This window comes from Mobula birostris, chromosome 6, assembly GCF_030028105.1.
Source record: "Mobula birostris isolate sMobBir1 chromosome 6, sMobBir1.hap1, whole genome shotgun sequence".
Classification (NCBI taxonomy): Eukaryota; Metazoa; Chordata; class Chondrichthyes; order Myliobatiformes; family Myliobatidae; genus Mobula; species Mobula birostris.
In genome coordinates this window covers 177,065,964-177,078,936 of record NC_092375.1, presented here as the reverse complement: position 1 = coordinate 177,078,936, position 12,973 = coordinate 177,065,964, and positions in this window count along the sequence as shown.

The window sequence follows — 12,973 nt, the reverse complement described above, 5'->3', positions numbered from 1 at the left end:
TAGTGAAGTAATGTTCATGGGTTCAATGCCCATTTAGAAATTGGATGGTAGAGGGGAAGAAGCTGTTCCTGAATCACTGAGTGTGTGCCTTCAGGCTTCTGTATCTCCTACCTGATGGTAGTGATGAGATGAGGGAACATCCTGAGTGGTGGATGTCCTTAATAATCGATGCCACCTTCCCAAGACATCGCTCCTTGACGATGTCTTGGATAATACGGAGGTTAGTACCCATGATGGAGCTGACTAATTTTACAAGATTCTGCAACTTACTTCGATCTTGTGCGGTAGCACCCCCCCCACCCCATACCAGACAGTTGACAAATCAAATATACTCAAACCCCTAATGAAATATAGCTGCCGTCTTGCCTTCCTTATAGCTGCATCGATATATTGTGTTCAGGTTAGGTTCTCAGAGATACTGACACCCAGGAACTTGAAATTGCTCACTCTCTCCACTTCTGATCCCTCTATGATGGCTGGTTTGTGTTTCCTCATCTTACCTTCTCTGAAGTTCACTATCAGCTCTTTGGTTTTGCTGATGTTGAGTGTAAGGATGCTTCTGCAGCAACATTCAACTAACTGGTATATCTTGCTCCTGTAAACCCTTTCATCACCATCCAAAATTCTGCCAATAATGCAGATTTATAGATGGCATTTTAGCTGTGCCTAGCCACACAGTTGAAATTTGTAAGAGCCTTTGATGTCATATCAGATCTCCTTAAACTCCTAATGAAATAGAGCCTTTGGTGTGCCTTTTTGTGTTTCATCGAAGGATAGATCAAAAATGTTACACCCAGAGACCTGAAGCCGCTTACCCTTTTCACCATTGACCCTTAATAAGGACTAGTGTGTGGTGACCCTTATTTCTGCTTCCCGAAGTACACAATCAATGCCTTGGTCTTGCTGCTGTTGAGTGCGAGGTTGTTGTTGTGGCACCAGTCAATCAGGTGATCTATCTCACTCCAATATGGCTTTATGTTGCCATCTGAGACTCTCATAACAACAGTGGTGTCATCACTGAATTTATAGATAGCATTTGATCAGTGCCTAGTCACACAGTCATGAGTGCAGAAAAGAAAGCTGTGGGCTAAGCACAAACCGTACCACCCTATAACAAATATAGAAGTAATTTGGTCAATTAATTACAGCAAATTAAATTTAATCCAGGGATGTGTCAGATAATACATGTGGGTACATGCAACAAGGCAAGTCTAATAAATGGCCACTGAGCCACTGTTGTATCTATTAGCATTTATATTGAGTGCTGTGGAGGGACATTAGATTAAAAAGCCATAGATCCTTAAAAGTAGAAGAACAAATCAATATGATGGCTTAAAAAGGACAAAAGACACTTTTCTTTATTAGCCAAAGGAAAGAATATAAGAGCAGGAGGTTATGCTGGGTTGTATACGACACCAGTTAGAGTATTGTTTGCCTTTGTGGTAACCACAATATAGCAAAGGTATGATTCAGAGGATAAAAAATTTGAAAAGCTAGCAGTTTCCCGTGGAAGAAAAGAGGTTGAGAGGAAATATAATTGAGAGTGGACTAAGAAGGAACCTTGCTAGTGGGACGAAAGCCAGAAGACATGAACTTAAATAATTGACTCAAGAAGTGCTGCAGATGCTGGAAATCACGAACAATACACTCAATGTGCTGGAGAGGTTCAGCAGGTCAGTCAGCATCTGTGGGTCTCGACCCTAAACACCGACTGTTCATTCCCATCCAAAGATGCTGAGCTCCTCCAGCACATTGTGTGTATTGCTCTAGATTATTGGTATGAGGATTAGATGAAAGAAACAAATTCTGTTTTTGCAGAGAGATGGCAGGGGTTTGAAACAGTGTAGGAAAAGACAACAAAGGTGGAATCAACCTCACCTTAGATTGTACTTGGATAAATATTTGAAGAGCAATAACCTGCGAAGATATAGACCTTCTGTTGGAAAGGTTTCCTCTGACAGGCAGAAAAATATGTTGAAACAAGTTTTGCTTCAAAAATTTCCCTGATTTCCTTTGATTTTACCTCAGTTTCTCATTGCTGCATCGGTTATTGGCCTAAAATTTGTGCTCAGTATCCAGAAAAAGACATGAACCCTAACAAGTTGAGTGGCCCTTCAATAACTTAAAATTATTGCATTCACAAAAGGATAAAATGTATTCATTACAGTCTAAATGCTTTATAAGAATGGGTTATATATTAATTATTGCTAATTAATTACTGACTCTTCAAGATTCTCTTTAATGAGTGCCCAAGGGGCCTTGAATTGCCTGTCCATAAAGCCCTGAAAGCAGTAGGAGATGGGGAAGGTGGTTAAATGGGACACTTGCTCTTATTGGCAATGACCTACAATATTATTATCATTATCGTTATGTGCCATGTCATATGAGGCAGGTGATCATGGGCTTTCCATAGCCATGATTGTTCTTGGCAACTTTTTCCTTCAGAAGTGGTTTGCCATTGCCTTCTTCTGGGCAGTGTCTTTACAAGACAGGTGACCCCAGCCATCAATACTCCTCAGAGATTGTCTGCTTGGATTTGTGGTACGCGCCACCTGCTGATATGACCATCCATCACATGTGACCCTGATCAGGGAGTGGGGGGAGATGGGGCTTAGCAGCTACTACACTTTGCCCAAGGGTGATCTGCAGGCTAGCGAAGGGAAGAAGCGTCTTACACCTCCTTTGGTAGTGACCCTAGGCCTACAATATAACAGAATGAACGTTAGGTTAAACGTCAGTTACAGCTAGATGAATGTGCATAATGAATTTTTATTTAACAACTATTTCTGGGTCTGATCATCATGAATAATCCTTCCATTAGAATGAACTATAAGAGGGCCAGAGAGTTTGCACTGATGGAGGCCTGCTTAACCCTTGTAGTCCACTCTACTTCATGGAAAAGCCATGGTGGTGAAATCTGTCAGGTGCCATCTAGCTGTAAACAGCTGTTGTGTTATAGGGCTAATGTGGGAAGAGACCACATATTATCAGCTGGTCCCAGTGCAATTGGATTTATTGAAGTCATATTCTTATGACTTACCTTTGTTTGCTTTTTGTGCCCAAATCTCTATTATTTATTTATCTATTTATTGCGATACATAGAAACATAAAAAACCTACAGCACAATACAGGTCCTTCAGTCCACAATGCTGGGCCGAACCTATGCTTACTTTACTTACCTGTACACTCATGATTGTGTAGTCAAACTCAATATATAAGTTTGCTGATGACACAACAATTGTAGGCCGTATCTCGGGTAATGATGAGTTTGAGTTCAGAGAGGAAATTAAGAACCTGGTGGCATGGTGCGAAGATAATAACCTATCCCTTAACGTCAACAAGATGACGGAATTGGTTGTTGACTTCAGAAGGAGTAGCGGACCACACGACCCAATTTACATCGGTGGTGCGCAAGTGGAACAGGTCAAAAGCTTTAAGTTCCTCAGGGTCAATATCACAAGTGACCTGACTTGGTCCAACCAAGCAGAGTTCACTGCCAAGAAGGCCCACCAGCACCTTTACTTCCTGAGAAAACTGAAGAAATTTGGCCTGTCCCCTAAAACCCTCACTAATGTTTATAGATGCACCATAGAAAGCATTCTTCTAGGGTGCATCACAACCTGGTATGGAAGTTGTCTTGTCCAAGACCGAAAGAAGCTGCAGAAGATCGTGAACATGGTGCAACACATCACACAAATCAATCTTCCATCCGTGGACTCACCTTACACTGCACGCTGTCGGAGCAGTGCTGCCAGGATAATCAAGGACATGACCCACCCAGCTAACAGACTTTTCGTCCCTCTTCCCGCCCAGAGAAGGTTCAGGAGCTTGAAGACTCGTACGGCCAGATTTGGGAACAGCTTCTTTCCAACTGTGATAAGACTGCTGAACAGATCCTGACCCTGATCTGGTCTGTACCCTCCAAATATCCGGACCTGCCTCTCGGTTTTTTTTTGCACTACCTTACTTCCCATTTTTCTATTTTCTATTTATGATATGTAATTTAAATTTTGAATATTTGCTAATTTTAACTATTTTAAATATTTATAATATTTAATATTTGTAATCCAGGGAGTGTGAAGCGCAGATCAAATATCGCTGTGATGATTGTACATTCTAGTACCAATTGTTTGGTGACAATAAAGTATAAAGTAAAGTAAAGTAATCGCGGAATAGGCCCTTCCAAACCTTCGAGCCACGCCACCCAGTAATCCCACGATTTAGCCCTAGTCTAATCACCATGGAGTCACGGGGGAGAACATACAGGCAGTGACAGGAACTGAACCCTGTGTCACTGGTACTGTAAATTATTGTGCTGACCATCATGCTACTGTGCATTTCTGTACCTTCCATGTATTTTCTGAGGAGCCTTCTGATAAGGGTGTAAATGTGCATAGTACAACAATGCACTTCACTTCCATGTTAGTATGGAGCCTGTAATTTGTAGAGTGAGTGTGTTCATTTAAAATTTGTTCTCTGGATATTTTGTGACGAGGAAAGGATTTCTTCTGTTTCAATGTTCCAGTTCTTCTTGCAGTTCCATTAAAATTGATGGGAATTCCCTTCAGTTCTTCCCTCTCACTGTACTTAATGAGTGTAAAGAAAAATAAAAAATCAATACCAGAGTTATCAGATAAAATTGACAAGTACATGGCAGTATCTATTAATCTGTCACCAACTATCTGTGCAGTCTTTGACTCAACTGCCAATCAAAGTCAGAGGAAACACCATCCATCTGTTCAGAGATAGCAATTACACAATGGTTCTATTGGTTCGATCAGGGCTACAGCCATTCTCCACTTCGGAGATGACAAGGCCAATGTCAATCAAAGAGAACGTAGCCTACAAATTATACCAGCAACCAATTGCAGAGTGTGCTAAGAATACTTGTTGGCACTACTTTCTGTGGCTATGCCAGAGGGATGGTTTTACTGATGAGACCCAAGTGCGTAAATAGTTTTTTTTAATAAGTATTATTAATTCTAACATTGAACTAGTTCAATTTTATGGTTACCTTAGATTCATCAATCTCTGATGGGATTGTTGATTGTGAAAATCGCACTGTTCTGAATTGATCAACAGATTCACTGTTGCTGTTGTTCCTCTCTGCGCCTTGTGGTGCATCGGGCAAAAACATTGCCTTCCCTTTAATATTTTTGTCTGTTTTTTTCGTGAGGTCGAGTAGCTAGCTCAACGCTCAACCCAGCATGGATGGAAAGTGTGCAAGGAGCTGGCTGGATTCGAACTTGGGACAACTCATCTCAAATCCAGTGCGGATACCACTACACCACCCCCTGGCTTTGTAATCTTCCTATTTCAACACTATTGGAGGATAGTGATTACTTCTATAAATCCAAAAGGCAATGGGCTTTTATGAATACTTTATTTGAGAATGAATAATAATGGTGAAATATAGGTTGTGTGAAGACATCACGCACAAAATACTGGAGGAATTCAGCAGGTCAGGCAGCATCTATGGAAATGAATAAACAGTTGATATTTCAGGCTGAGACCCTTCTGGAGGACTGGAAAGGAAGGGGAAGACACCATAGTAAAAAGGTAGGGGGAGGGGAAGGTGGGTAGCTGGAAGGTGATAGGTGAAGCCAGGTGACTAGTATGGAAATGTACTTTACTTGTAGTAATAAAATGGTATTTTTGTCTGTAACAATATGGTATTTGTATTGTACCAGAGTGTTTTGTTAATAGTGCTCATGCAACATTACGCTGATGAAATGTGAGCTCTTGGCAAAACTGCAGACCAGTGGATTTGGTTACTGGAAGAATGCTATGCAAACTAATTAAGCAGATGAACAGAATGCACCCTGTCCTTGAAATAATGCATTGTAGCTGTACATGTGTATAAAGGAGTGACAATACTATCTTTACTTTGAAGCTATCACCGGCTCTTGTGTGGTGCTAGTCTTCCCTTGCTGCAAGTAAAATAAATGCACTTACCAGTTAATTGGTATTTGTTATAAGATGTATTGAAAAGGACTTTGACAGAACTTGGAGGTCCCACTGAGACTGCATGTCAAGGTGTGGGAGCAGACAAGGAGTTCTCTGGTGACTGCTTACTCCCAGGGAAACTCCAGTGGAGGAGTGATCACCAGAAAGTGCTGTTTGTTCTCTGTGGCCTTTCCAGGTGAGTAGCAAATACTGGTTTCTGCCTCGTTCTTATTCTATACACTGTGATCTGTGCTTCTGTCTACTGAGTGGATCAGTTTCTATTTCTGTGATTCTGACACTCAGGCATGAACATATGGGTATCGATGATTCAATGTGAATGGTAAGGGTGCCAGGGACACTGGCATTAGGAACTCACAAATCCGAACACTTAAGATCTGACGTCGGGAACATACTGATAAAAAGAGTAAGTAAGAGTGGGATTTGTGGAAATCGACCTCATAAATTTAATCCCTACAGAGCGCTGCAGTGAACAAAGGAAAGAGAAAATACAGTAAGCAGGGTGAGGAAGAGAGACTAGAAATTGGTAACAGTGGGACAAGGCAAGCCCTTCTCTGTCCCAAATAAGGGGACACTGGCATGGTATATGTATAATAATTATGGAAAGGGATTGGTAGAAGAATTATAGATGGGGAACCAAAGACTGTATATCAACCTTGGACAGCAGGAGAATTATGATCATGGTAGAAGAACTGCATAACCTGCAGATAGGCTTTGAAAAAGCTATTCAGAAACTTGAAACTATTGTTTTGTGTCATGAACCTAGAATTATGGATTTGGAAGCCTTAATGAGGGCATGGTTAGGCCCCAAATTTGAATCTTATGAGGTTAAATTTCAGGGCTTTCAAGAACACCAGAACAGTGCCAGGCCAGGACCTGCCACCATGCTAAATGAGGATTTTTATAAAAATAAGTATGATGCATTACATGCTGTCTTTCCTAAAAAGGCTAATTAGTCTAAGATTATGGAGACGCACCAAGCTAGAAGCGAGTCTGTAGAAGGATATGTACAGGAGATCCTACAAAAAATGAAATAATATTCAGGACTGCCAAAAAAAGCAGCCTATGAGACCTCCAATTAGTATTATTGCAAACAGTCTTTGGCCCAAATTGCATTCTGCCCTTCCCAAACAGAGGACAGACCTGGTGGAGGTTAGCATAGGAGACCAGGATTGTGCGCCTGTAAACCAGATTTATTGTGTAAAATGTGTGCTACTATTACCTCCACTCCCGAGGGACTTAATATGTGTATACCAGAGAGTGATGGTGAACTATACCTTTTCAGTAGTAGTCAACGTATTTTGTATAAGTGGCAGTTACTCACCACCCACTTATCAAGGAGTTTGGAACATTTTTACGAGAGTGCCTTGAAAGCCTCTGGAGATTTCTCTTAGATTCTGTTTAGACATAGAACTCAGTAAGTGGCACGATTATTTTCACTGCTCTTACCAGAGAGTGTATCCTGGCCAAGGATCAGTCATATACTTACTCCGGCTAAGTCTTTGGGGTAGCACGTGGCTGTGGACCAATCAGGAAACTTTGGGAATTTCTAACCTCATCAGATTCCCCAATTAAGAATTCTATGCATGTAAAGAACTTACCACTGGCTTTCCGGGAACCTAAGCAGGGGTAGCTATCATTAAATGTTCTGCACTTACAGTTATCAAGGTAAGAGAGAAGCCATTGTGAAATGCCTCGCATTGCGAGAAGACTTCAGAGCTAATAAATACATGAGACCCCTCAACATCTCACTGATTGCCCTGCTTGTACTGGCGATGCTGAAACATCCACAGTGAAGAAGGAATCCTGCAATGGGTGGTTTTCTTTAATTCCAGCAAATGAGGCTTAGTTACATGTTCAGGAATAACTCAGGGGCAAGTGGAGCTGAACTGAAAACCCTGACTGGTTATAGGACAGACACTGATTGCCATTACGAGTGCTTTAAACGTTGGCATGGTCCCCCAACCCCCCAAATGTGATTGATGCAGCTGCAAGACGTACGGAGATCAGATTGCCAATATTAAACGGTCTGGTGCTGTAGCTGAGGGTGTTAATTAGGTAACGTGTCACTGCAACTGGAAAGGAAACGGCTCCCCCAGGGAAGCAGTAAAGGGGGCTGAATTGGGAGCATCGGGCACATTAGATGACCCCAAAAGATTTGCAGGTGAAGTGTTGCCTCACCTGGAAGGACTGATTGGGAAACTGAATGGAAGTAAGGGAGAAGGTGAATGGGCAGGTGTAGTATTTTGGCTACTTGTAGAAATAAGTGCTGGGAGGGAGATTTGTGGGGAGGGATGAATGAACAAGGTAATCACGGAGAGAGCAATTCCTGCAGAAAGTGGAGTGGGGTGGGAGCCAAAGGTATGTTTGGTGGTAGGATCCGTTTGGAGATGGTGGAAGTTATGGAGAATGACGTGTTGGATGTGGAGGCTCATGGAGTGGTACATAAGGACAAGAGGAGCTCAATCACTGTTAAGTTGACGGGAAGATTGAATGAGCGCGGTTGATCAGGAAATGGAAGCGATGCAGGTGAGAGCAGCATCAAGGGGAAGGGAAGCCCCATTCTTTGAGGAAGGAGGACATCTCTGATATCCTGGAAAGAAAAGCCATATTGTTTGAACGGATGCAGTGGAGATGAAGGAACTGGGGAAAGGGAATAGCATACTTATAGGAGACAGCTTGGGAAGGGGTATAGTCAAGATCACCATGGGAATCAGTAGGTTTATAAAAGATGTCGGTCAACAGTTTGTCTCCTGAGATGGAGACAGAGAAATCAGAAAGGGAAGGGATGTGTCAGAAATGGATCAAGTGAACTTAAGTGCAGGATGGAAGTTGGAGGCAAAGTTGATGAAATTGACGAGATCAGCATGGGTGTATAAAGCAGCACCATTGCAGATGTCAATGTAGTGCAGAATGAGTTGGGGAGCATTAGCAGAAAAGGCTTAGAACGTGGACTATTCTATGTAGTCAACAAGAAGGCAGGCATATCCAGGGCCCATGCAGGTGCTCATGGCTACCTTTCTAGTCTGGAGAAGTGGAGGAGCTGCAGAAGAATATTATTGAGGGTGAGGACCAGTTCTGCCAGATGGAGGAGGTAATGGGGTTCTGGTTGGTTCTTTTATTGAGCAAGAAGCAGAAAGCTTTAAGGCCTCCTTGATAGGGGAAGTGCATAGAGACTGGACATCCACTGTGAAAATGAAGCAGTTAGGGCAGGAAATTGAAAGCTAGTGAGGAGCTCAAGAGCATGAACAGTGCCACAGATGTACAGTAGGTGGGGAGGGACTGAACCAAGGGGGAATAGAATGGAATCAAGGTAAGAGGTCATGAGTTCAGTGGGACAGGATCAGACAGTAACAATGGGCCTATCTGAGCAGTCACGTTTGTGGATCTTGGGTACGAGGCAGAAGCCAACATTGCAGGGTAAGGGAGCTGGGAGTTTGGTGGCAGCGGATGGAAATTATCCAGAGTTGATGAGGTTAGTGATGGTGTCAGAAGCAATGTTTTGATGGTTCAGAGTGGGCTTCTCTGAATACTGCTGTGAAATTCTCCTTTATCAGTCGTGGCACCCCTCCAGCTCCTTTAGCTGTCTCTCTACCCAGGAATATTGAGCTGCCAGCTTTGCCCGTTGCACAACCAGTTCTCTGTAATGACAACATTGTAATTCTATGTACTGAACCAGGACCTAAGTTCATCCTCCTTATAGATCTCCACAACATATTTCAGCCCCTCTGTCCCATACTTTTGGTCTCCCCTTGTTGTCTTTCATTTCAGTCTTATCAGTCATATTATCTTTCTTGCTCCCAACCCGGCCATGTGTTGCCCTGCTGCTGTGCCAACCTCCTATCACCCTGCTACCATCCCGAGTAACTCCAGCAAACCTCCCAGTGACCTGTTGGTTCTCCTCCAGTTTAATGCAAACCACTTGGCTTATACAGGTCCCATCTGCCCTGGTTGAGAGCCCAGTGATCCTTAGGTCTGAATCATTTGCCTCTACACCAGCTCCTTAGCTACATAATGAACTGCACTATATGTCTGTTTCTCACTTTACCAGCACACAAGGTGTGTAATAATCCTGAGATTATAACCCTGGAAGTGCTGCTCTTTAACTTTCTTCTTGGCTCCCTAAGATCTCTTTATAAGCCCTCATCCCTGCTCCTACCTATGTTATTGGTACCGACATGTACCAGAACATCTGGCTGCTTACCCTCCTCTGTCAGAATGCCCTATACCCACATGACCCTGGCATCAGGCAGGTAACACGCCACTTTGGAGTTTTGATTGCAGCTACAGAAATGTCTCTCTGTGCTCTTTACAATTAAGTCCACTATCACTTCACCCTTTTCTTCTTTGTCTCAGAGTTGTCTCATAGGGCCCTTAACCCTGTTACGGCCGCTAAGCGCTGAAAAGTTATTCCCCCCCACCTCCACAGTATACAAATGAGTACATCGGTGACTGTGGGGAATGGTATTAGGGAACCTTGTACTGACTGTCTATTCCCCTTACTTCTCCTGTCACTCACCCATTTGTCTATAGCCTGCACCTGAGGTATGAGCACCACAATAAAAGTCTCATCTGTGATATCCTCAGCTTCCCAGAAGATCTGGAATCCACCTGCCTACACGCCTAGTTCCTTGACCTGGACTATTAGAAGCTGCAGCTGGGACCCTTCTTTACAAATGTAGTCATGATGGAGACTATAAGGTCCCCTGACTTCCCACATCATGCAGGGAGAACATTCCACTGGTCTGCCGGCCAATTTATCTACACTAAATTAAAGGTCACAAAACAACAGGAAAATTTTTAAAAAACCTCGTCTGTTCTTGCCTGCTCCTCGCGGGGCATTCTTACTGAAGCCTCTTGAGCCAACATCGCAGCTCCCCACTCTTACACCAGCCCACTCCCACAATGACCACTCCAAAATGGCTAGTCCTGCTCTACCCTACCTTTCCACGTACTCAGCCAATTAGAAACAACGTTTAAAGACAAGCTGTTGGTTCCTTCTCTCTGCTGCTCTGGCTGCTGCAACTAGAAAAGAAGGCAATATTAAAATAGTGAAACATACTTTTATTCATGCATCATCGTTTGCTCTAGATGCCATGTAGCCTTTGAGTGTTATTGGCTCTGCAAGTGCAGAGTAATTTATTTTACTCCTGATTTATGTTATGTAGATGATGTTTTGGTGTTTGAGTATCAGTCACATATTGGAGCATACCCAAGCTTCTTTTCCTGCTTTAGTTGACATAACCTGTTCTCCTTAAGTTTCTGGTCAATGGTGACTCCTGAAGTATTAATGGTGGGTAACTTGGAAGTGGGATTACCATCGAATACCAACTTGTCTCAGAATTTTAGGGTGTGAATGTTATTTGCCATTACCAGGTGATATCTAATTGTTATTTAGATCATGATGCACACAAAGATCAAAGTACATTTACTATCATATGTCACCATGTACAACCCTGAGATTCATTTCCTTACAGGCATAGTCAATAAATTCAAAAACCATAATAGAAAGAATGAAACACTACTTTAACTGAGCTTACAACCAGAGTGTAAAAGACACCACACTGAGCAAATAAAAATCAATAAACAAACAATAAATATCGAGAACATGAGATGAAAGGTCCTTGAAAGTGAGTCATAGGTTGTGGAAACATATGAGTGATGGAGCAAGTGAAGTTATCTCCTTTGGTTCATGAGCCTGATGGTTGAGGGGTAATAACTGTTCCTGAACCTGGTGGTGTGAGTCCTGACGCTCCTGTACCTTCCCCCTGTTGGTCGCAGTGACTTGGGTGGTGGGGGTCCCTGACCATGGATGCTGCTTTCCTGCGACAGCGCTCCATGTAGATGTGCTTGATGACATTAAGGAAGAAGCTATTTGCCTGGCACCAGACGCAAGCTCCTCCACCTCGTCTCTGTAGGCCATCTCATTGTTGTTGGTAATGAGCCCCACCACTGTTGTATTACTGGCAAAGGTGACAATGTGATAGCTTGGGTGTTTGGCCATGCAGTCATGTGTGTGCAGAGCGTACAGCATTAGGGCTCAGCACAAAGCCCAATCTTACAGCTGCCTCTGGATAGCAATGTGCTAACCGTTATGCTACCATGCCACTCCTTAATGTACTACCTGCTACTACTTCCTCAAACCAGGGGCTCTTTTATTGTGCAGCTCAACTGATGTCGAGGTTAATCTGAGACAAAAAAACACTAGAAATAAAAACAGAGCATACAAAGTAAGGTCTGAAAAAGGTTTAGACAGCGTTAGAGTTCGAAAGCTGGTACCTATCACAAATCTGATGGGCTAAGTGACAAATATCTATGCTGTAATTTCAAGGGTCCTGTTACTTTATGTTACTATTGCGTTTTCTAACTGACAAGTCATTGATAGACATGGCCATCTGGAGAATTTAATATTTCGATCATCACCATGGCTACTAATCGGAAAACACATTAAAGACTTTGAAGAATTTAATTTCCTCAATAATTACTTTTAGAGCCATGTTTAATATGTTCCCCTTAAATTTTGATCTGCACTAATTTAATGCTGCCATTAATCCATTTCTTTTAAACAACTTTTAGCTTGCTGTTGCAATATTTAAACAACCATGTTAGTGGAGATGTAATGTAAACATTGCATTGGAAAGGGTTATCAGCTTTGCATTGAATGCTTCTCACTACAATCTGAACATCTTTCAGACTTTTTGAAAGTGATACAAGTGAAATGCCGTAGTTTATTAGTGAAAACTTTGAGCGTGAGGCTAGCCTCAATATGCAGATTAATAATTTCACAAATGGGCAAATTAAGTTATTTCTACATCCACAATCATACTGTCCAGCACTCCTGCAGGCTTGACGATTTATTGCAGGAATTTTTTGTTATGAAGTATCAAGAGGAAGTGTAAGACTGAATCATGAATCTAACTTAAAACGTAGGGGAAGATCTTTTGCCAGAGCACTTCTTTCAGACATCAGTATTCCTTCAGGCCTGAGTCTGGCTAGACTGCTGCTACCA